The sequence below is a fragment of the Salmo salar genome, chromosome 14 (genome assembly GCF_965601325.2).
Source record: "Salmo salar chromosome 14, fSalSal1, whole genome shotgun sequence".
NCBI lineage: Eukaryota > Metazoa > Chordata > Actinopteri > Salmoniformes > Salmonidae > Salmo > Salmo salar.
The window spans coordinates 81044885-81071562 of NC_138304.1; the positions used below are offsets into that span (position 1 = coordinate 81044885).

The 26678-nt window shown below is 42.5% G+C and overlaps 1 protein-coding gene and 1 pseudogene across 8 annotated transcripts in view; one reads left to right on the plus strand and one right to left on the minus strand.

Annotated features, from left to right (window-relative positions):
* The window catches only part of LOC106570261 (receptor-type tyrosine-protein phosphatase U), a 326028-nt gene that overhangs the window by 266649 nt on the left and 32701 nt on the right, over positions 1-26678 (minus strand). The gene's annotated exons all lie outside the window — the stretch shown is intronic.
* LOC106570263 (intelectin pseudogene) lies at positions 16236-17746 on the plus strand (annotated as a pseudogene).

Below are 26678 nucleotides of genomic sequence, written 5' to 3' on the forward strand. Positions count from 1 at the left end.
CCATATCAACACAACACATTAAGTGCATTTCTCTCTAATTTCCTGGGAACATCAATTCAAATCTAATGTATTTATAAAGCCCTTTTCACATCAGCAGATGTCACAAAGTGCTTATACAAAAACCCAGCCTAAAACCTCAAACAGCAAGCAATGCAGATATAGAAGCACAGTCCAAGCTCTTCTCTGTCCTGGCACCCCAATGGTGGAACCAGCTTCCCTCTGAAGCTAGGACAGCTGAGTCCCTGGCCATTTTCAGAAAACATCTGAAACCCTACCTCTTCAAAGACTATCTTAAATAATCACACAGCACCTGCCTTTCGTGAAATAACACTCGCACTTGACTTATTTCTCCCTTACTGACTGCTGATAGCTACTTTATTGAGGAAAAATGTACTTACTATGACTGTGATATGTGGTTGTCCCACGTATCGATCTTAAGATGAATGTACTAACTGTATGTCGCTCTGGATAAGAGTGTCTGCTAAATGACTAAAATATAAATGTAAACCAATGAGACAACATTGATATGACAAGATATAATTCCCAATAAGTCCTTTATGGTCACGTGTTTCCATAAAGTGGTCATTGTGATTTAAAGATTAAAAATGACTAACTAAACTGGTCATATCAATGTTGTTACATTGATTTACATGTTAGTCATTTAGCAGACACTCTTATCCAGAGCGACTTACAGGAGCAATTAGGGTTAAGTGCCTTGCTCGCGGGCACAGACGGATTTTTCACCTAGTCGACTCTGGGATTTGAACCAGCAACCTTTCAGTTACTGACCCAAAGGTCTTAACTGCTAGGCTACCTGCACACAAATAATAATGAGTCCAAATAACAAAAACGTTGCTTGGTTGTTGTAACATTTTAACTTCAAACTTGTTTTTCATTTTTTTGCACTGCATGGATCATCGGTGTGGTTGAATGCAGCATTGCTGTATGATGCACTCAAAAAGTATTGTAGTTGAGTAGCCAGCCTAGGCTACTGCTCAAATGTTACTGTAATAGGCCTACATGTTTCTCATTTGCATGGAATTTTGTTGCAGGTTTTGTTTTTTGGTTATTCATTGTCAAGATTTAAAAACCGAAGCCAGACTGAAACATTTTAGTAGGCTTGCAAGGACTGTGACATGCAACTGTGCACTTTAGCCTCAGCTGCGCGGCTGTAAAAAACGGGAAATATGAAAGCTGGGCAATTTACTTTGAAAAGTATATGACTCAACTGTTGACTCATTTATACTCACTGTATGTCCTATTGTCCGTTAGTAGTAATTTATACCGTGTGTGAATCCTTTATCTTATAACTCTTTGACAACCCAGATTACATTTTCTGTAGGCTACAGCAATGACCCGTTAGATACTTGGCATGGACATTTAGCCTACACCACGTTTAAACTTTCGGTCAGATTAAAGATTTTCAGTGCTATTAGTGGTGATATGACACAGCGCACTGGTTGGCTCGTGTGTGGGTCTGGGAAGGGGGTGTGTGTGGAAACACTGCCTATTTGGCATGCAGCACGTTGGCAGTGCTTGCTGTGACTTGTAGTGCAGCGCATTCCAGGCGGCATGAAGCGGGCCAAAATGAATTGACAACCCAAATCTTTGCGCGGGCCGGATAGAAATGTGTCACGGGCCGGATTTGACACATGTGACCTAAATGCTCACACACAGTGTTTCTTCATATTTGCACACAAGGTGTGCAAAGAGCCTTTCGACATGAGCGCACATGACCACATTTGCCAGGTGTGTCCTTGTTAAAAACAAATGTGCTTTTGCATTTATCTGGCAGTGTGGATTGTTGGGGGGTAGGGCAATAATTTGTTTTTAGAAGAGGTGTGTGTAACTTACATTTTCAGCTTCACTCCAATAAACACAAAATAAATATACTGATATATACCTAGCATTCGCAAAGTATTCGGACTCCTTTACTTTTTTCACATTTTGTTTAGTTTCAGCCTAATTGCAAAATTGATTAAATTATTTTTTTCATGAATATACACACAATACCCCAAAATGACAAAGTGAAAACAGGTTTTTAGAAATGTTTGCACATTTATTAAAAATCAAAAACAGAAATACCTTATTTACATACAGTGGCAAGAAAAAGTATGTGAACCCTTTGGAAATACCTAGATTTCTGCATAAATTGGTCATAAAATTTCATCTGATCTTCATCTAGGTCACAACAATAGACAAACACAGTCTGATAAACTAATAACACACAAACAATTATATGTTTTCATGGCTTTATTGAACACACCATGTAAACATTCACAGTGCAGGGTGGGAAAAGTATGTGAACCCTTGGATTTATTAACTGGTTGACCCTCCTTTGGCAGCAATAACCTCAACCAAACCTTTTCTGTAGTTGCAGATCAGACCTGCACAACGGTCAGGAGGAATTTTGGACCATTCCTCTTAACAAAACTGTTTCAGTTCAGCAATATTCTTGGGATGTCTGGTGTGAACTGCTCTCGAGGTCATGCCACAGCATCTCAATCAGGACTCTGACTGGGCCACTCCAGAGGCGTATTTTCTTCTGTTGAAGCCATTCTGTTGTTGATTTATTTCGGTGTTTTGGGTCGTTGTCCTGTTGCATCACCCAACTTCTGTTGAGCTTCAATGGAGGACAGATAGCCTAACATTCTTTTGCAAAATGTCTTGATAAACTTGGGAATTATTTTTTCCGTTGATGATAGCAAGCTGTCCAGGCCCTGAGGCAGCAAAGCAGCCCCAAGCCATGATGCTCTCTCCACCATACTTTACAGTTGGGATGAGGTTTTGATGTTGGTGTGCTGTGCTGTGCCTTTTTTTCTCCACACATAGTGTTGCGTGTTCCTTCCAAACAACTCAACTGTAGTTCCATCTGTCAACATAATAGTTTGCCAGTAGTGCTGTGGAACATCCAGGTGCACTTTTGCAAACTTCAGATGTGCAGCAATGTTTTTTTTGGACAGCAGTGGCTTCTTCCGTGGTGTCCTCCCAGAACACTATTCTTGTTTAGTGCTTTACGTATCGTAGACTCGTCAACAGAGATGTTAGCATATTACAGGGATTTCTGTAAGTCTTACGCTGACACTCTAGGATTCTTCTTAACCTCATTGAGAATTCTGCACTGTGCTCTTGTAGTCATCTTTGCAGGACGGCCACTCCTAGGGAGAGTAGCAACAGTGCTGAACTTTCTCCATTTATAGACACTTTGTCTTATCGTGGACTGATGAACATCAAGGCTTTTAGAGATACTTTTGTAACCCTTTCCAACTTTATGCAAGTCAACAATTCTTAATCTTAGGTCTTCTGAGATCTCTTTTGTTTGAGGCATGGTTCACATCAGGCAATGCTTCTTGTGAATAGCAAACTCAAATTTTGTTTTTTAATAGGGCAAGGCAGCTCTACGCAGAATCTTCAATCTCGTCTCATTGATTGGACTCTAGGTTAGCTGACTCCTGACTCCAATTATCTTTTGGAGAAGTCAATAGCCTAGGGGTTCACCTACTTTTTCCAACCTACACTGTGAATGTTTAAATGATGTATTCACTATAGACAAAAATACAATAATGTGTGTGTTATTAGTTTAAGCACACTGTTTGTCTATTGTTGTGACTTAGATGAAAATCAGATCAAATTTGATGACCAATTTATGCAGAAATCCAAGTAATTCTAAAGGGCTCACATACCTTTTCTTGCCACTGTAAGTATTCAGACCCTTCGCTATGAGACTCAGAATTGAGCTCAAGTGCATCCTGTTCCTAATGATCATCCTTGAGCTGTTTCTACAACTTGATTGGAGTCCACCTGTGGTAAATTCAATTGATTGGATATGATTTGGAAAGGCACATACCTGTCTATGTAAGGTCCCACAGATGACAGTGCATGTCAGAGCAAAAACCAAGCCATGAGGTCGAGGGAATTGTCCGTCGAGCTCCGAGAAATGATTGTGTCGACTCACAGATCTGGGGACGTGTACAAAACATTTATGCAGCATTGAAGGTCCCCAAGAACACAGAAATGGAAGAAGTTTGGAACCACCAAGACATTTCCTAGAGCTGGCCGCCAGGCTAAACTGAGCAATCGGGAGAGAAGTTCCTTGGTCAGGGAAGTGACAAAGAACCTGATGGTCACTCTGAAAGAGCTCCAGAGTTCCTCTGTGGAGATGGGAGAACCTTTCAGAAGGACAACCATCTCTGCAGCTCTCCATCAATCAGGCCTTTATGGTAGAGTGGCCAGACGGAAGCCACTCCTCAGTAAAAGGCACATGACAGCCCTCTTGGAGTTTGCCAAAAGGCACCTAAAAATGACTCTGACCATGAGAAACAAGATTCTCTGGTCTGATGAAACCAAGATTGAACTCTTTGGCCTGAATGCCTAACATCACGTCTGGAGGAAACCAGGCACCGCTCATCACCTGGCCAATAACATCCCATGATGGTGGCAGCATCATGCTGTGAGGATGTTTTTCAGCGGCAGGGACTTGATGAAAACCTGCCCCAGAGTGCTCAGAACCTCAGACTGGGGCAACAGGACAACGACCCTAAGCACATAGTCAAGACAACACAGGAGTGGCTTCGGGACAAGTCTCGATGAGCCAAGACTTGAACCCGATCTAACATCTCTGGAGAGACCTGAAAATAGCTGTGCAGCAATGCTCCCCATCCAACCTGACAGAGCTTGAGAGGATCTGCAGAGAAGAATGGGAAAACTCCCCAGATACAGGTGTGGCAAGTTGTAGCGTCATACCCAAGAAGGCTCGAGGCTGTAATTGCTGCCAAATGTGCTTCAACAAAGTAGAGTGAAGGGTCTGAATAGTTATGTAAATGTGATATTTCCATATATACAGGGGCGGAAATCCCAGGGGGGACGGGGGGGACACAACCCCCCCATCCTGGGAAAAATATGATTTGTCCCCCCAATATGTCACTGTAAACATTACTATGTAATTTAAATAATATTAATAATACGCAATGAAAGCAATTGTGCTGATTATAGACACTTAATAGCGCGTTTTTAAGTTTCAAAAGATTGCGACCCCCCGGCCCTTTGCCTCACAATGGTTTGATCCACTGCCAGTTCCTTAGTTGGCAAGGTAACTGACGTGAGGTTAATCCAGTCAATCGTGCCAGGGTTCACACACACACTATGTGAATTTGCTGAGCTAGTGCGCAAATATTAACTATTAAGCTAGCCAGTACAAATTCCATTTATGTGGCGTCGTCAAAGATGGAATGTTTGCTATCGTCAATTTATTCCAAGATCAGCATGCATGTAAGTTAGTGCTTCAAAGTCCCTGTGATAAGGTTAGCGATAAACTGAACAGAACTACACTCTCTTCTACCATTGTCTTAAATATATTTAATGGTCTCGTTCAAAAGCTAAATTGTCGCAAGGGAACTTTTATTTATTTATTTTATTTCACCTTTATTTAACCCGGGTAGCAAAGATTATAGCAAACACCACTGAAACGGAATTGGTGCTCGCTAGCTTTGCAAATTCAGCTATTGTTGGAAGCCAGCCAATATGAAACAAACGATTAAAATTACAAAAGGTTGCAGCATATGTTGTGTAAATGGTGAACTCATACAGCTGTCAACTCTTGTCACTGCAATCCGTTTCACATTTGCTAGCTACCTTTTAGATCGAAGCCCATATAGAATGATAGAAGATAAGATGATAGAAGCCCATCTCCTACTGTAAATAACCTACACACTGTGTGTGTGTAGCCAGCCAGGTAAAAAAATGGCAGAAAAAAGACGGACATCAGAGTATTTTTCAGTACACCAAAACGCAAAGTAAGAACCTTAGTAGCCTAATATCTCAGACTAGTTGATAAAATGTTCATAAGAAAGAAGTGAAATGCTAATGGAATGTTTCACAATGATGTCATTAGGCAGAGCAGGCAACAGATGGCACACAGACAGCAGAGTTGGGGACAGATAGGCAGGGACAGACTGGCAGAGACAGGGAGTCTCAGGTAAGTTTGTTGAGTCTTTGTTTGGCAACATTATGAAAGGTTCTCAATTTTTTTTACTTGTAAAATAGCAACATAATTGGAAAATGCCATGGATACCGCCACTCTCAACTTAAACTGGTGACTGAACTAAGATTTGTTAAAGGAGATGGTATTGCTGTTGTGATTAGTTGTGTAGTTTTAGGTACCGGTAGTTAGGAGTACGGCAAACACCTTATTTCTTTGGTTCCTTAATATACATTTACCATATTACAACGTAGGCTATGTGTTACAGCACTACTTTTGGTGTCCCCCTCAGGAATTGCTCTTGAGAAAATGTCATGTAATTGTCCCCTCCAAAGTTGATATCAGATTTTCGCCCCTGCATATATATATATATATATATTTTAATTGCAACATTTTCTATTTTGTGTAGAAACAATTTAATACATTTTAGAATAAGGCTGTAATGTAACAAAATGTGGAAAAAGTGAAGGGGTGTGAATAATTTCTGAATGCACTGTATAGTGTATCTATCTGCAGATAATAAAATGCTGCTGGCTGAACATGTACGATATAGACCACCCAAAAATAACAGGTCACTTTAATCAGATAGTTTCCGTTCAAAATCTTGTTAAGACGATTTTAAGGTGCACATATGAGCCACGAATTTATTGTTTATAAGTGTATATACAAGTAGCTAATAAGGCATTTATTATGTTTTATTATTCAAACATTATAAGTCATGTGTTACTGGCCGACCCTTAATAACCTCATTGTTAGTCATAATGAAGACATATTAGTATTTATTAAAGAGCAAGTTACACAAGAAACACTCCAAGTAAGCTGTCTCAATGTAGAACTGAGAAAACAATTGTTCCTGTAGAGTTACCTTATTCTTACTTGCAGAAATACCGTTCAGAAATTATCCAGACTGGACAGAAAGGGGCACATCACTTCTCCACACACTCATGAACAAAAGCATAGAATGTTCCTGAAATGAAGGATTTGTGTAGTTTCATGAGATAAACTTCCATTGTGTATCTTTAAATAAGAATGTCCACTACAGTATGTATTAGGACTTGCTGCCAGTATATGTATTTGGACAGTGATGCTAAAACTATCCTTTGTATTTGATTAGCCTATGGTTCAGTGAGGGAGAGTTTGTGTATGTGTTATATATGTTATACATGTTTATACAGGGGTTGAGAATAGCCAACACCGTATCGACACAACACCTTAAGTAAATCTTTCTCTCATTTCCTGGTAACATCAATGTGACATCATTGATATGACAAAATGTGATTCCCAATAAGTCCTTTATGGTCACGTGTGTCCTTAAAGTGGTCATTCCCTTGCAAAAATGAATTTGTTTCATTTGTGTGGGGAAACTGCTTTTTTCACCCCATCTGTCCAACTTATCACCTCTAAAATGAAAATAAAACACTACAAAGAGTTTATATAATGTGTTATTACATACCTATTTGAAGGTTTGTGTCAAATTTGAATCGGGTTTTTCAGGCAGATCTAAAGTTATCTTCAGAAGAAGACAATGGCTGTCGCGGCTTTTGAGAGTCATGTTGGCTTGCAGAGATGACGCAAAAAATTTAACGCATTCAGTTGTACAATTGATTAGGTATCCCCCCTTACCCTGTCCCTTTCTTATTTTTAATCTGCGAGAGAAGCGCTACACCTGGTGGAGAGAGGCTTTACGACACAAAATTAGTTGCATTATGCGTGCTTTACGTTATGTCATGACAAACAATTTAACGTACAGCATCAGAGGGGTCTGTTTTTTCAACTTTTCTACAATACTATTGGGCCATTACCATGTCAATCAATGCTTGAATAGAAATGTAGTTCACAACCAAGATGTTGATGCCAACACAGTTGCTACAGTCCCATTAGTTTTCATTGCAGCCTCGTTTGAATGTTGCGGTTGCGCAGATTTGTACAGAATGGGATAGTCAGCAGTAACCTTTGAGCAAAGCATTGTTCTATCTGTAGTTACAGTTCACCTTAAATTTGATGTAGCTAAGTTAGCTAGCTGTACTATCTTTCAAAAATCATTTTTTTCTGTCAAGGCCAATGGACAGATACGCTCAATGAGTGGAACCTGGCCTCTGATTCAAAGTTTGGGGGTAAGTAAAACTGAGAAATTCCTTTTTGAGAGTGAGGGGACAGAGCTGTGGGGAAAAACAAAATATTTTTATTGACCCAGTGTAAAACAGCATCTACATGTACGTCTTCCACATTGTCACTGATAACCAATAGTACCTTAACAGAAACTTGAAAGACCTGACTTCATCAGAGCCTCTTAGAACCATGAAGCCACTTTGGGACTAGATACATTACATTCACAGCTGCCATAGATAGTCTGGCCTTCATTTTACCATGCTTGCTTTATTGGTCATTTGCAGATATTCTGTCAGAGATTTGGCTGCCGGTTATCAGCCTGCCTTTCTAACCTCAAAGCTACTGCCACCCCTTCATTTTGCTCTTTCCTCACACCCGTGCCTTTGTTTAACCATTTGACCTGGCTTATCAACCCTTCCCTCCTCAAAGTACGTAATATATAAATGTGAGTGAAACTATTTCTTTAACTCTCCCCCCTAGCAGTAACCAAAAGGTCGCTTGTTCAAATCCCCGAGCCAACAAGATGGAAAAATCTTCTGTCCTTGAGCGAGGCAGTTAACAACAACTGCTCCACGGGTGCCGAAGATGTGGATTTCGGCAGTCCCCCACACCGTTCTGATTCAGAGGGGTTGGGCTAAATGCAGAAGACACATTTTGGTTGAATGCATTCAGATGTGCAACTGACTAGGTACCCCCTTCCTCTTTTGTAGTGGAGGAGACAGACCAGGAAACGCTCTTGCTTTTGGACGACTCTACAATAGCCTGAAGTTAAAGAAGAACATAAAAGACTTACACGCAGTGAGTAAACGCCACCCTTTTTATTCAGGAGGGGAGGTCCCCGGGACACATACGTGAATACATAGGACTGTGGAAACCCCAAGCATCACACCAAGTTTGAGCAGTAGCCGGGTGTTGCCAGGTACACGTTGAAAGATTTGTTGTATATTTTGAAAACTGATTGGTATAAGGAATGTATAATTCATTGAATACTTCGTGCTCACAACAGAGTCAAATGTGAGAGGGCTGCCCAGATGACCGAGTGGCTGAAGAACAACATCTGGCCGGCAATCCATGTTGCGGAGTACATGAAGAACACCGCAATCCAGAGGGCTCAGTGGACCAGACAGAATGGGGACAAGACAGTCGAGATAGTACGAGAGTATCCACATCTGCAGGATACTCCAGGCATGGTGGGTAAAAATTTTACAAAAACATTAAGACTTGAATTTGATTCTGTTGGCTGAGATTAACTAGCCTGGCTGACCTAACCCACATGACTCACAGCGCAGGGAGAGCTGTGAACACACTGGTCTGGAAATTAGGCTGTTTGTTAATGCAATATTCGCTCATAAATTGTGCAACAGGGTTTGATTGGTTCTCTCAAATGATTTCTTTCTCCTCGGGGTTGAGACCTCATTGTTTGGATTAGAAAATCCAACCATTGTAATTGAAGGGGGCGGCGCTCAGGGGCTCTGTGTGGCTGTGCGTGTGGGTGTTTGAGTGAGAAAGACAGAGGAGAGCCAACCAGTAAAAACAACATTAAAGAGCCATTCCAGACTGAGGTCAGGAGGACTTCGAGAGTTAGGTGTTAGCCAGACTAATGATGAAAAAGTAATTGTTTGTCCACTTTACTACAGATTGCTCAGGACTTCTCCAATTTAAACCTGGACTGCCAGGGAAACTCACTGAGAACTGGATCGCTGTCTTCAAGGACAAAAAAAATCACTTTGCCAGCCGAGAGTAGCAGGCCCAAGATCTTTCTCTTCAAAGTACAGGTATAGTTTGAAATGATCCTGCTGGTGGTGCCTTAGATGCACATGAATTTTTAGCCTGAAACAATCAAGTTATTCACTAAACATTCTCTTAATACCCTCTCTGGGACATGTGGGACGCTAGCGTCCCACCCGTGGTACACACTATTCAACAGCCAGTGAAATAGCATGGCGGCAAATTCAAAACAACAAAAATCTCATAATTCAAATTTCTCAAACATACAACTATTATATCCCATTTTAAAGATAATTTTCTCGTTAATCCAACCACATTGTCCGATTTCAAAAAGGCTTTACGGCAAAAGCATAACATTAGATTATGTTAGGACAGCGCCTAAACAAAAAAAAACACACAGCCATTTTCCAAGCAAGGAGAGCCGTCACAAAAACCATAAATACAGCTAAAACTAATCACTAACCTTTGATGATCTTCATCAGATGACACTCCCAGGACTCAATGTTACACAATACATCTATGTTTTGTTCGATAAAGTTCATATTTATATCCATAAACCCCATTTTACATTGGCGCGTGATGTTCAGAAAATGTATTCCCTCCAAAACTTCTGGTGAATGAGCACATCAATTTACAAAAATACTCATCATAAACGTTGATAAAATTTACAACAGTTATTGAAAGAATTATAGATACACTTCTCCTTAATGCAACCGCTGTGTCAGATTTTAAAATAGCTTTACGGCGAAAGCACATTTTTCAATATTCTGAGTACAGAGCTCAGCCATCAAAGCAAGCAAGCTATACAGTTACCCGCCAAGTTCTGGAGTCAACTAAACTCAGAATTAGTATTATAAATCTTCACTTACCTTTGCTGATCTTCATCGGAATGCACTCCCAGGACTCCCACTTCCACAAGAAATGTCTGTTTTGTTCGATAAACTCCATATTTATGTCCAAATACCTCCATTTTGTTTGCGCGTTCAGATCACTAATCCAAAGGCATAACGCACGAGCGCAAAACCAGAGACGAAAAGTCAAATAGTTCCATTACCGTTCGTAGAAACATGTCAAACGATGTTTACAATCAATCCTTAGGGTTTTTTGAACATAAATCTTCGATAATGTTCCAACCGGACAATAGCGTATTCATTACAGAGGAAAAAGAAGGAAAGGCGCGCCTGTGTGCCTGCGCAGTAAACAACTCATTGGTCCCAGGCTTGAGTCAGCTCCTATTCTCTACCCAGTAACAGTAGAAGCATAAAACATGGTTCTAAAGACTGTTGACATCTAGTGGGAGCCTTAGGAAGTGCAAAATGCCCCCACAGACACTGTAGTTTGAATAGGGATTAGATAGAAAAACTACAAGCCACTTCCTGGTTGGATTTTTCTCAGGTTTTTGCCTGCCATATGAGTTCTGTTATACTCACAGACATCAGTCAAACAGTTTTAGAAACTTCAGTGTTTTCTATCCAAATCTACTAATAATATGCATATCCTACTTTCTGGGCCCGAGTAGCAGGCAGTTTAATTTGGGAACGTTATTCATCTGAATTTCTGAATACTGCCACCTGTCACCAAGAAGGTTTAAGAGACACAAGGTGACATTGCTTTAAGACTTCTGCCAGTGGACCTCCCAACACCAGTCTACAAGATTGGCAGGAAGACATTCTGATACAGCTTCGAAGAGACCAAAAAATCCTTCAATGACTTGCCTGTATGTTTAAATAGTGGATAGGCATAGGGTGATTAATGGGGAAATTCGATGATAGCATTTGTAAACCTTGAATGAAAAGTACAACATTCCAAATGTTGTAATGCATAACTCCCCAAATAAATGGAACACACAACAATAATTCAAAAGGGCTACATTGCGAACATAAATTCAACTGATTATTATGGATTCTCATGACCATTAAGTTGGCATACGCTACACAGTGCATGCAAACTGACACTCTACTCTTGTGTGCAAATTTTGATGCCGTTGACGCTGTCTCTTCGCCCGATTTGGGCTTTACACGCACACATGCTTTGTTTTCTCAGATTGCAATCTGAGTGTGAACATCAAGTTCAGCTGAGGCTTTAGTCTGATGTTTGGACTGTTTGGTTGATGAAATAATATTATAAATACACTTTAATAATCAATCATATTATGAAATATTATTTTATGAAATGACACATACTTAGACAATAGGGCTTTGTTTAAATTTGCTATTTAAAAAATGCTCTGATGTTCTTAAATGCAGGCACTACAAATTAATTATTTGACATTCAATATTGTATCTTGATTGTGTGTAGGAAACGGAGGGGGTGGGATGGTAGAGAAGGCAAACATATATAAGCAAAATTGAAATTAGAATTACACTGAAAATAAACCAATGATTACATAAATTACCCAGCTGCTGGGTCAATCCCCCAACCCAATGTTCTGGGTTTGTCACAATGCAACACACTGGGTTGTTTTAACCCAGCAATAATATGGTCTAATTTACCCAGCAGCTAGGTCAAGCACTCAACGCAAGGCACTACTTTTGAAGGACAACCCAACCCTACTGGGTTGAATTAACCCAATACTGTGTTTGTCCAATATTGTTCCAGCATTGGGTTGTCAAAATGACCCAAATTGGGTTATTTTTAACGCAGCATGTTTTAGAGTGTAACAATAATTCATTTTGGAAAACATGTTTTCAGTATCCTAATTTCGTTTGTTTTGTATTTTCTGATTGTTTCATGCATTCAACAAGCTTTGTACTTCCACAGGGCCGTAATTTCCAAAGTTCACTCACAAAGGCAATACTTATGAACTGGGTTTGATTTAGTTTTTGTTTTAATTATTTACATTTAGTTAATTATCTTTTAACCTTCCATTGGTTGAAATATTTTGCTCAGTTAACACTTGGCTGATGTAAATCATTTTATAGTTGTCCCTTTAAACATCCTAAGGTCAACATACTGTTCACATTTCTCTCAAGTAAATGTTGTAGCTACATAAAAATATGAAATAAACAATTTATTTGAGAAATATCCAGTCTTTGCTCTTTTCTTCATTACCATGCTGATGATTTCAAGTTGTATTTGATTTATTTTTATCTGTTAAGACATTGAACACGTTGTTTAGTATATTTACTGCATTAGAATGTTTCTTTTTTTTTCTCAGAGAAGTTCATTTAAAGTTGTGATTTTGTATATGTTGACACAACATTTCAATGTTAACACACAATAACCAAAAACCTGATCTAATTTGCATATTCCTTCTGAGTTTGCAGCACATTTGCGGCAAACAGAAGAATGTTTTCCACAAGTTTCCCAGAATATGTATATGTACTGCAACAGTTTGCCACAAAACGAATTTGTATGTGAAAATATGAGCTTACCGCAAATTTGAGACAAATTGCCCAAAGGTTTGCCACAACTGTTTGCGTAGAAACCAATTTTTTTCTGTAAGGGTTGTGATTTAAAGATATACACTATGGACATTCAGTTGCTAATTTTCACGCGTATATGATATACAGTGCATTTGGAAAATATTCAGACCCCTTCACTTTTCCCACATATTGTTACGTTACAGCCTTACTCTAAAATTGATTAAATAGTTTTTTTCTCTCATCAATCTACACACAATACCCTATAATGACGAAGAAGTTTTTTAGAAAAAAATAACAAAAAAACAAACTGAAATATCACATTTACATAAGTATTCAGAATATTTACTCAGTACTTTGTTGAAGCACCTTTGGCAGCGATTACAGACTCGAGGCTTCTTGGGTATGACGCTACAAGCTTGGCACACCTGTATTTGGGGAGTTTCTCCCATTCTTCTCTGCAGATCACGCTCTGTCCGGTTGGATGGGGAGCATCGCTGTACAGCTATTTTCAGGTCTCTCCAGAGATGTTCGATCAGGTTCATGTCCGGGCTCTGGCTGGGCCACTCAAGAACATTCAGAGACTTGTCCTGAAGCCAATCCCGTGTTGTCTTGGCTGTGTGCTTAGGGTCGTTGTGCTGTTGGAAGGAGAACCTTTATCCCAGTCTGAGATCCTGAGGGCTCTGGAGCAGGTTTTCATTAAGGATCTCTTTGTACTTTGCTCCGTTCATCTTTCCCTCGATCCTGACTAGACTCCCTGTCCCTGCCGCTGAAAAACAGCATGATGCTACCACCTCACTTCACCGTAGGGATGGTATTGGCCAGGTGATGAGCGGGGCATGGTTTCCGCCAGACATGATGCTAGGCATTCAGGCCAAAGAGTTCAATCTTGGTTTCATCAGACCAGAGAATCGTGTTTCTCATGGTCTGAGAGACCTTTAGGTGCCTTTGGGCAAACTCCAAGCGGGTTGTCATGTGCCTTTTTACTGAGGAGTGGCTTCCGTCTGGCCACTCTACAATATTGCCTGATTGGTGGAGTGCTGCAGAGATGATCGTCCTTCTGGAAGGTTCTCCCATCTCCACAGAGGAACTCTGGAGTGCTGTCAGAGTGACCATCGGGTTCTTGGTCTTCTACCCCTATTGCTCAGTTTGGCCGGGCGGCCAGCTCTAAGAAGAGTCTTGGTGGTTCCAAACTTCTTCCATTTAAGAATGATGGAGGCCACTGTGTTCTTGGGGACCGTCAATACTGCATACATTTTTGTACACTTCACCAGATCTGTGCCTCAACACAACCCTGTCTTGGAGGTCTTTGGACATCTCCTTCAACCTCACTGCTTGGTTTTTGCTCTGACATGCACTGTCAACTGTGAGACCTTATATAGACATGTGTGTGCCTTTCCAAATCATGTCCAATCAATTTAATTTACCACAGGCGGACTCCAATTAAGTTGTAGAAACATCTTAAGGATGATCTATAGAAACAGGATGCACCTGAGCTCAATTTCAAGTCTCATAGTAAAGGGTCTGAATACTTATGTAAATTCATGTATGTACTTATGTACATTCATTTTATTAATTTATACATTTGCAAACATTTCTAAAAACCTGTTTTTGACATTATAGGGTATTGTGTGTAGATTGATGAGGGAAAAAACGATTTAATCCATTTTAAAAGAAGGCTGTAATGTAACAAAATGTGGAAAAAGTGAAGGGGTCTGAATCCTTTCCGAATGCACTGTAATATGAATCAATGTCTTATTTCATGAAACTACACAAATCCTTTGCTTCACACAAACATTACATACTTTTGCTCATGGGTGTGGGGAGGTGTGCCCCATTCTGTCCAATGAGGTCATTTCTGGACAATATTTCTGCAAGTAAAAACATGGTAACACTTTAGAAATGGGAGAACATTTTTAAGCACTGTGTCCTTATTAGTCCCACATTGAGACAGCTTACTAAGAGTAAGTTTCTTGTGTAACTTGCTCTTTATTAAATACTAATATGTCTCTATTATGACTAATAATGAGCTTATTAAGGATTGGCCAGTAACACATGTTTGAAAAAGAAAAATACTTAAGCTGCAATATATATCTTTTTGGGCAGCCGGGCCAAATTCACATAGATATGTGAGTTATAGATCTGTAATTCTCATTAAAAGCAAATATAAGAAGCGTAGATCTGTTTTATGTGTGGTATTTCTATTTTTCGCCATTCTAAACTTGTGTTTTTTGTACACCAATTTCAAACAGATGAATGGTTTAGTTATGGTTTAGATGGTACAATGATTCTCTACACAATGACTGCTTGTTTTGTCACATAAACTGAAATTAGGCTAACTATTCGAATTTTTGCAATCAGCAGCTGAACCATTTCTGCATATTGCACCTTTAAAAAAAGGCATAATCTATTGCTAAGATATAATAAAGACCTTATTAGCTACTTGTATATACACTTATAAAATACTAATTAGTGGCTAATATATGCACCTTAAAAGAAATTGTCACAAAAATTGTTGGTTGATATATCCATGTAGGAAAATTCAACAAATGGACTTCTGCCTTCATGTTGGTTTCATGTGGACTGTCCTAAATGATCACATCAGTGTTTTCTTCATCTCTGCACACAAGGTGTGCAAAGATCTTTTTGACAATGAGTGCAAATGACCACATTTGCCAGGCGTGTCATTGCTAAAAACACATGTGCTTTATCAAACATTGATATTGGAGCATTGCCAAGGACTTAACATATAAGTACCTCAAGAAAGCAAAAGGTTCAACAGATCCTCACTGAAACCTCACCACAACAGACATGATGTATCAGGCTTTTCTGCTGACGATCCCTCTACTGATGCCACTTCAGACGTCATGCACCACCACTTCACCACTTGATTCTCTAAAGAAGTTTGGGCAGGCAAGTGCTCCAAAAGTTGTCACAGTTAATGAGTTGAGAAATAGGGCTCAGTTACATTTTACATTACATTTTAGTCATTTAGCAGACGCTCTTATCCAGAGCAACTTACAGCAGTGAATATATACATTTCATTTTCATTTCATGCATTTGTTAAAAAAAAAATTTGTACTGGTCCCCCGTGGGAATGGAACCCACAACCCTGGCATTGCACACACCATGCTGGCATTGGAAACACCATGCTCTACCAACTGAGCCACAGGGAAGGCCAGTTCAATGCCAGAAGCTGCAAGGAAGTTAAGGACAAATATGGTCAAACTGAGAACGGCCTGTACTACCTGACCACAGCTACTGGGGTGGTCTACAAGACCTTCTGCGACATGACCACAGCTACTGGGGTGGTCTACAAGACCTTCTGCGACATGACCACAGCGGGGGGCAGCTGGACTCTGGTGGCAAGCGTGCACGAAGACAACATCTTTGGGATGTGCACGGTGGGTGATCGTTGGACCAGCCAGCAGGGCAACAATGCCAACTGGCCACAAGGAGAAGGCAACAGGGCCAACAGGAAGACTTTCGGAACAGTGAAGGCAGCCACAGACGACGACTTCAAGAATCCTGGCTACTACGACATCGAAGCAGAAGACATGTCGGTGTGGCATCTTCCCAACAACACTCCGGTCAACCACTGGAACCTGGCCGCCATCATGCGCTACCACACTGACAGGCGCTTCCTCCATCTGTACGGGGGAAACCTGTACCAACTCTTCCACAGCTACCCGGTCGAGTACAATGTTGGTGCACACCTGTCCGACAATGGACCCTCCATTCCCATAGTGTATGACCTTGGGGACAAAGAGTCTACCAAAAATGTATACGGCCGTTACTCTGGAGGGGAGATTGAAGGAGGCTTCATCAGTTTCAGAGACATAAACCATGAACGGGCGGCCACAGCCATCTGCTCTGGGGTCAAACCCAAAAGTGGTAATGTTGAACATTACTGTATAGGTGGATGTGGGTTTTTCCCTGAGGCTAACCCTCTTCAATGTGGGGATTTCACTGGCTTTGCCTGGAATGGCTATGGGACCCATATAGGCTGTAGTGCATCAAAACAGACGCTTGAGTCAGCTGTCTTCCTATTTTACTGCTAATGCACTGTGCATTTACGTTTCTTTGGTTGTTTTTTTGATTGAAAGATTTTTGGGTACAGATTAAAACAATACATTTAAAAGTCATTTTGGTAATACCTTTTATTTGTTTTTCTCTATTAATTCCATTACTATAAAGAAACAGTATAAAGCAATAACCATTCCATGCGCCATAATAGATGTGCGTCTCATACACTCATTAAATGCTTATAGTTGATATTGTGACAAATATTATTGTGTCATGTGAGGGTCATAACTGAAATACTGTAAGGTTACTGTAATCTACTTTGGGACACCTGTTGTGTTGGGGTGATGGGGGTTGGAAAGTCTGTGTATGGATTGTGTGTGCCTGTTTGAACTTTCTTTCTGCAATAAAGTAGTCTATAGATTTGAGAGCAGATCTTTGCCTACAACAACCAACAGAACCCCTGGAACCTTGGCAGAACTTTGTCTAGGAGAGAGAATACCTACTCGCCATCTCTCTAAGAAGGAGAGAGAGAGAAGGAGAGAGAGAGAGAGAGAGAGAGAGAGAGAGAGAGAGAGAGAGAGAGAGAGAGATCAGCCGAAAGAGAGAAGGTGAGAGTGAGAGAGAGAGAGAGAGAGAGAGAGGGAGAGATCAGCCGAAAGAGAGAAGGCGAGAGAGAGAGGGAGACAAGGGACATAGAGAGGACATCGAGAGGACATGTTCTGAGTGCTGTAATGATACCCCAGTGTTTTCACACGACTAGCTATGTGATGTTTTGAAATGTAGATATACAGTACATGCTGCTGGCTGTCAGATTAAAACATGTTTGTCTCTTGAAGAAAGACACTGGACATGATCGTATCCAACTAATGGCGCTCCTCTGGGACACACACACACACACACACACACACACACACACACACACACGGCCAAGAGGCAGCAGGCGACATAATGATGAAGAGAAGAAAAGCCGCCAGCCCAGCCGAGTCTCAGAATGTCCATGGCCATACAGCATCATTATTTCTGGGTCTGTTTCCCTGGTTGAAGCTTTCCGGGAGTTTGAGAGCCAGAGATGTTCCCACCACCCTCAGAGGAAAAGACACATAACTAGGGTGTTCTGGCTAACACACTTCACCTTGTGTTAGGATCACAGTCACATACAGCTGTACACAAACACATACACGTATGCACACGCATATAGGCAAATGGCTGAAAGGCTGAGCATAGACAGAAGGTCTTATGTATGGTGGTGACAGAGCTGTGTGTGTGTGTGTGTGTGTGTGTGTGCGTGCGTGCGTGCGTGCGTGCATGCGTGCGTGCGTGCGTGCATGCGTGCGTGTGCGTGTGTGTGTGCGTGTGCGTGTGTGTCGAAGCTCCGATGAGCAACACAGGGGTAGCCTGCAGGCTAGCACATTACTTACGGAGGGAACCCTGACACATACACACACACACCTCAATCTCTCAAGATGAGTAACAGTGGGGTCCGAAATGATCGATACCCTTGATAAAGATGAGCAAAACATTGGGAAGTTATATTATTTTATACTAACTGCTCATCTTTATCAAGGGTGTCGATAATGTTGGACTTCAAACCCTTTGAAAACCTGTGGTTTGAATTGAAGTCCTTAAGAGCAGACGAAGGATATCAAGGATCTGGAAAGATTCTGTATGGAGGAATGGTCTGACGATCCCTCCCAATGTGTTCTCCAACTCATAAAACATTTTAGAAAAAGGCTCAGTGCAGTTATCCTGGCAACGTGTGGTATTGAAAACAGTGTCAATCTGAGATTCTTTTATTTTTTATACTTCTTAAATAAAATCTCTTTCTCTGAGCAATTGTATTAGTATAAAACAATATAATTTGCCCATATTTTTAAGCATACAATACAGCGAAGTATTTTAATTATTCATTTTATACAGTAATTTTTGCTCATCTTGGTCAAGGGTGTCAATAATTTCTGACCCCACTGTAGGTCATGGTCATGGATGCAAACTCTACATGTAACAGGATTGGTTATGTTTCCACTTGCCTCTAAAGAAAGGTGTATTTAATGTTCAAGCATTCTTATTGGTTGGTTCAATTCCGATGACAATAAGACGTGTTGTGATTGGCCCCGCTTGCAGATAGGGGGAGATCGCGAACGTCAGGTCTCCCCAGAATGAAAATTTGATACAAGGTGTAGGTCACGTTCTGAATACTGTTTTCTATGTTATATTTTACAATGTGTACGTACAAGTTTGCTGTACATTGCTGATTTATACATGTGTGGGTATATGGTACCTGTTAGGGATTGAGGGGCTTTCTGGGATGTGCTTTGGTATATGATTGCTGTATATAAGTGTGTTAGCTAGCATGCTGGTCACATAAGACCACTGCTAACACAGTTGTTTTCATGCTACAGATTATACCATCGACAGCCATCAACATCATCAAGCCCTGCACAACTAACGTGCTGTTTCCTATTTAACAACAGCAGATAATAAATAATGTTCAACTGGGACTACTGTCTGGGGTGATTTATTTGGACAAAACACAACGCAAGGAGAGTACGATCAACATCTGTTACATACATAGGACACTGAGTTATGTGCACCTTTTCCCAATCTGAAGCTAACTGATAGTGAGGTCTATGGAGAGGGAGGAAAAACACATGAGACAGTGAGGGAGTGTCAAAGCCTGAGGACTAATTAGATAGTCGCTAAACGCTCCATCTGGCCACTACTCTCAGGGTTCAGGAGGTGGTAGAAGAAGGAACGAGGAGGGGGGATAAGAAGGTAGATGTATTCTACCTGGCTGGCAGGGAAAGTGTTCCTATAGTCTCTGTCCTCAACCTATAGGTGAACGGGTCCTCTAGTGTGGGTGTCAGGGAAGAGACATTATGACCCTGGTACATCAGGTTTCCACCTGTCAGTCCTGCAGAGGAGAAAGCAGGCAGGGTCATGGTCCCCTTCTCTCTGTCTCTCCCCATCCCTTCTTCCTCTCCCTTCTCACCCTCCTTCCCCGTTCCCTCCTCTCTCCCTCCCTCCCCCTTTCTTCCTCACCCTCCCTCCCCCTTCTTCCTCCCCCTCCCTCCCCCTTCCCTCCTCTCTCCCTTCTTCCTCGCCCTCCCTTCTCCTTCCCTCCCTCCCCCTTCTTCCCTCCATCCCTCCGCCTTTCTACCTCACCCTCCCGCCTCCTCTCTCGCCCTCCCTCCCCTTCCCTCCTCTCTCGCCCTCCCTCCCCCTTCCCTCCTCTATCGCCCTCCCCCCCTTCCCACCTCTCTCGCCCTCCCTCCCCCTTCCCAGCTCTCTCGCCCTCCCTCCCCCTTCCCACCTCTCTCGCCCTCCCTCCCCCTTCTTCCTTTCACGCTCTCTCGCCCCCTCCCCCTTTTTCCTCTCTTGCTCTCTCGCCCCCTCCCCCTTCTTCCTCTCTCGCTCTCTCGCCCCCTCCCCCTTCTTCCTCTCTCGCTCTCTCGCCCCCTCCCCCTTCTTCCTCTCTCACTCTCTCGCCCCCTTCCCTCCTCTCACGCCCGCCCCCCCTTCCCTCCTCTCCCGCCCGCCCCCTTCCCTCCTCTCCCGCCCGCCCCCTTCCCTCCTCTCCAGCCCACCTGCCCCCTTCCCTCCTCTCCTGCCCGCCTGCCCCCTTCCCTCCTCTCCTCTCCTCTCCCGCCTCCTCCTCTCCCACCCCTTCCCTCCTCTCTCGCTCTCTCGTCCCCTTTCCTCCTCTCCCGCCCGCCCCCTTCCCTCCTCTCCTCCTTCCTCTCCTGCCTGCCCGCCCGCCCCCTTCCCTCCTCTCCCTTCCGCCCCTTTCTGCCTCTCTTTTGCCCTCCCCCTTCCCTCCTCTTTCCCTTCTGCCCTCCCTCACCCCCCTTCTCTCTCGCCCTTCCTCCCTCCCTCACCCCCCTTCTCTCTTGCCCTCACCCTTCCCTCACCCCCCCTTCTCTCTTGCCCTCACCCTTCCCTCTTCTCTCGACCGCCCTCCCTTCCCTCCCCTCTCGCCCTCCCTCACCCCCCCTTCTCTCGCGCCCTCCCTCCCTCTCTTCCTTTCAGCCAGAAGTAGCTCAGTGGTGTGAGAGGGATATAAACCTAGCTGAGCCCCAAGTCAGACTCACTAGCTATAAACCCCAGCTCAGCTGCAGACTCACTAGCCTGGCTAAAGTGGATTTGGGAAGAGAATTAGAAACCCTGTTAATCCCCTATTGTCATCGCTCCATAGCACGCTGCACACGGAGGAAAGATAATTACTGTATTTGGAACAGAAAAAAGAGACAATTTGCCACATTTAAATTCAATAATGACTGCTACGTGGTTTCATATCTTTTCTCTGATTAACGATAAAAGTGGGATCTTTTTTTGCTGTTGAAAGTGGAACCGATGCATACTGGTCATTTATTATGTAAGGATGAATCTCATTCCATGGAGGGCCGAGTTTCTGCGGGTTTTCGCTCCTTCCTTGTACTTGGCTGATGAATTAAGGAAACGAATTAATAAGGAACTCCCCTCATCTGGTTATCTAGGTCTTAATTGAAAAGCAAAAGCAAAAACCAGCAGACACTCTGGCCTCCATGGAATGAGTTTGACACTGCTGATTTAAGGCATTCCACACACTTATAGTGATACCAAGACATTACTCTTTGAGAAAGTGAAATCATATTCAGAACTACTTGAAAGGCAGGAGTAGGGCTGTTGCGGTGACCGTATTACCACCACACCGGCGGTCGCATGTCATGAAGGCAGTCAAATTTAACGTGACTGTTTAGTCATGGTAATTTGGTTTCTCCAAGCTCTGATGCTGCTGATGGTCATTAGTAGCCTACCAAACTTGCTAACTGCCTGGTACTCAGCACTCTATTGTCCCTCTAATCACTCTGACATCAATGCAAATGAAATCAAAAATCTAATCAAACACTTCATGAGAGCCCATGAGTTCATGTTGCGCAACATTTCTATAGGCTATGTAATTGCACGAGAAAACAGAGTGATGGCCTCTAATAAAAAGAGGAGGATCCCATCAGCTTTCTATAGGCTAGACCTACTATATTTAGTTCGCAACTTTCCTAATATTAAGCAAATGTTAAGCACATTGCTTATCTTTACAACAGGAGTATAGCCTACCTGGCTGGCATGAAAATGAACCACAGGAAAAGCGTCCTCCATTCACTATTTAAGTGCAGAGATTACATGTATTTTTTCACTTGCCCCTGTTTCAAAACAGATGCATGATAATGGTCCATTCTAAATCAAAACGGATTTCACACATATATTATTTAGTATATGTAAAGACAAGATTAAATCAAGACTATCACTTGTGAATTATATATTATCACTTGTGAATGATGCCCAGCTTAAGGCAAGAAATAATGTCTTTTTTTTCTTCACATAGTTTTTCTTATCACCTCATGTAGCCTAGCCCGTAGGTCTATATGTTTTGATAAGGTTGGTATCACAACTAAAGTGACCAAATGACTTCTTAAAATTAAGCACATTAATCTGCTTTACAAGGCGTGTGGAGCCTAACTGGCATACATAAGCAATGCGATTTTCAAGTTTGGGGAAGATCATTTTCACCATAAAAATGCACATTTGTAATAAAAGCATTACATGCATAATTGCATTTGTGGTCACTTTTGATAATGGTGTTTTCCTGCTAATGGAACATTTCCACTTATAATCTACTGCCGTGTGTGCATTGCTGCGCTTATAATGTGAAGAATTAGCCTAATAGTTTATCAACATTTTAAGATAAACATTCTGATCTGTTGCGTTAGCCTCAAATCGTACATTTTTTGGGGGTGGTGCTAGGGGTTGTAACGTGTATGCTGGGAGTCGGGAAGCAAGTTCAGGGAGTGTATTTAATAAATAAACGAACATAGACCAAAAGAAGAAACACGGGTAGCGGACAGTGATGAACACTGGAACAGAAACATCAACGCCTGGGGAAGGAACCAAAGGGAGTGACAGATATAGGGAAGGTAATCAAGGAGGTGATGGAGTCCAGGTGAGTCTGATGAGACGCTGGTGCGTGTAACGATGGTGACAGGGGTGCATAATAAATCAGCAGACTGGTGACCTCAAGCACCGGAGGGGGACTATACATGACAATGGTTGTATTAAATTTGGGACCTATCGCATCCACCAACTGTCGCAGAATATGTTTGGAATATTTATTTACTGCACAGAATAGGTCAACTTTTGTACTATGAGGGATAGTAGATTGACATAGGCTAGTGCTTTTGCTGTTCGTTAGGCCTACTCATCTTGTTGGCTGATGAAAAGTAAATGTGGACAGTTCTTCCAATATCTTCAATATGCCCCTCGGAATTGGATAAGGACGCGTGCAGTTGTGTCCCCTGATGTGTCTGTCTTCACTTGTAGCATGCGAGAAAGACCAGATCACGTGATGGAGAGCCATGTGAGTGAAAAGTGTTTCAGAACAGGCAGCACTCAGGGAGAAGGGCTGCAAAAGGAATGGATTTTATTAGGGTGCATTATTTCCACACAAAGAGGATGCCGCCGGGAAATTTAAAGCATTATCAGGTGCTTCTCAAATTGTGAATGAGAGACTGATGAAGTGCGAACAGTCTGCACAAAAAACAAAGCAGAGCTCATGCCTTTCAAGTGACTTTTTTCAAATCATCATTAGAGTCGCATCATGCAGCCTTACAATGTATTAAAAATCAAAACATATAGCCCAACGTTTGTAGAACAACTAAAGTTACATTATTAACTCTAAATTAAGCATATAGGAGTACCTATTTCGTTGTTAACTGCTCAGCACATGTCCGCACTCCCTCAAATCATTTGGAGAAAATATCCATTATTTTATTCAGCTTTGTTCAATTGTATTCTTCATACTATAACATAATGCCACGGAATTTTTAGCAAATCTTGTCTGCTAAATGAACTAGTGTAGCCCACAGCCATTTGACATAGCCAGATCAGGACCTAACATAAGGACAACTCGGTATGCTATTCTGTTCTTCTGAAATAGACTGCATTTTCTTCATATCATGTTTCTTCAGACCTGTCTAAAATAAGTAATGGATTTATTGTGAAGGTGTAGGCTATATTACATGGATTTATTAGACTTTTTAAAATGTATATGTTCCAAAGGTCTGCATCAGTGGCTTGTAGGCTGTGTGTGGAAGCCAGGAGATGCTAAATGTGTTTTTAAATTAATGGTCAATTACCATGAGACCGACAGTTATTTTCTTGACAATCACCCGGTGACGAAATTTCGTGACCGCCACAACCCTAGGCAGGAGAAACATCAGTCAACTTTTATACATTTCTAGCCATTGATTCTTCAACACCCGACTTATATAATTGTATTACAACACTCAGCTGGTACCAAAGCTCTGCAGATAATGTCAAATATCTTTGCCGGACATACAGAACCTAGATCTGTTTTAGCATGTGTCCCATCTCCTCTAGGATCTCCAGGTTTTACATTCAGTCCTGATTGTGTCCCATCTACAGCTCTGATTAGCATAGTGTGTTAGACAGGGGGACTCGGGGTCTGTGTGTGTCTCCCTGTTGGTTTTTTCTCTCTCTCCCTCTCGCTCTCTCTCTCTATCTCTCTCTCTCTCTATCTCTATCTCTCTCACCTACAGTTGGTCCTACCTACAGCTGTGTCTATTAGCATTGTGTCTTTCTGTCTTTCAGACAAAGACACCAGCCACCGTGAGAGGATGAAAGGAGGCAGCACCAATAATCTTAGATTATCCAGCGCTGATTGAGAATGGAGGGAACGTGACGCGCACACACACACACAAACACACACACACACACACACACACACACACACACACACACACACACACACACACACACACACACACACACACACACACACACACACACACACACACACACACACACACACACACACACACACACACACACACAAACACACAAGCGTGCCTCCCTGCATCTCCCCTGCTGTTTAGCTGCCAAGCACATGAATGCCAGTCATGCGTGGGGTACGATCAGGGCCTGGGGACATGCTCGTAATCCCCTTCGCCCCAAACCATGTAAATAAAGACAGGGTAACTCTGCTGCCAAGCCTGTGAGGTGTGTGTGTATGTGTGTGTGTGTGTGTGTGTGTGTGTGTGTGTGTGTGTGTGTGTGTGTGTGTGTGTGTGTGTGTGTGTGTGTGTGTGTGTGACTGTGTGTGTGTGTGTGTGTGTGTGTGTGTGTGTGTGTGTGTGTGTGTGTGTGCGTGCGTGTGTGCGTGCGTGCGTGCGTGTGTAAGAAGGGGGCAGCATTAGGGAGAGTGGTCATGCACAGGATGCTACAACAAGATCGTTTGGTTTAATGTCTCCTCCCTCAGGTCTGAATGATAACAGGAACATTAAAACGAAAGGCTGGATTTCTATACTGAGGACTGTTACTGTTCACACTCATGAACGCACACACACACACACACACACACACACACACACACACACACACTCACACACACACACACACACGCGCTCTCAGTCAGCACTGACTGTAATAGCAGGAGAGGGACAAACAGAGAGACAGAAAGGGAGAGGATAGCTGTTAGAGACAGGGACAGACAGACAGACAGACAGACAGACAGACAGACAGACAGACAGACAGACAGACAGACAGACAGACAGACAGACAGACAGACAGACAGACAGACAGACAGACAGACAGACAGGAGAGCTGTTACAGACAGACAGACAGACAGACAGACAGACAGACAGACAGACAGACAGACAGACAGACAGACAGACAGACAGACAGACAGGAGAGCTGTTACAGACAGACAGACAGACAGACAGACAGACAGACAGACAGACAGACAGACAGACAGACAGACAGACAGACAGACAGACAGACAGACAGACAGACAGACAGCGGGGAGCTGTTAGAGACAGGGACAGACAGGACAGACAGACAGACAGACAGACAGACAGACAGACAGACAGACAGACAGACAGACAGACAGACAGACAGACAGACAGACAGACAGACAGCGGGGAGCTGTTAGAGACAGGGACAGACAGAGACAGGGACAGGGGGTATTAGTGAGTGTTTGACATGTTTTCCCCTGTCAGTATAGCTGAGCATCAGCGGAGAGAGTCGAACATAAGAGCCTGGCTGACAGCTCCTCTGATGGCTGCTCTGTCACGTCAGCTGTTCTGTTCTGTTCTCCCCACCAGCAGCAGCAGTGGTGGCATCAGGTCAGCCACGCTAAGAGGGGTGCAGTGGGGGTTTTGGAGGAGGGTCTGTCTGTCTCTGTCTGCCTGCTCTCCTCTATAGCTTGGCCCTAGTCCTGAGACAAAGTTTGCTTCAGTTCTCTCAGGCAACCTAAACTCCTCTGAACGTAGCCCAAGAATCCTTTCATCTGTCCCTCATCCCCTCCTTCACTCCTTCACTCCATCCCTCCTTCCCCCTTGCCTGTGTGGTTGAGAAGAGACTAGACTCAGAGATAAGTAGTAGTCCAGAGGGGCTAGAGAGAGGGCAGTAGCAGTTAGCAGTGGTCA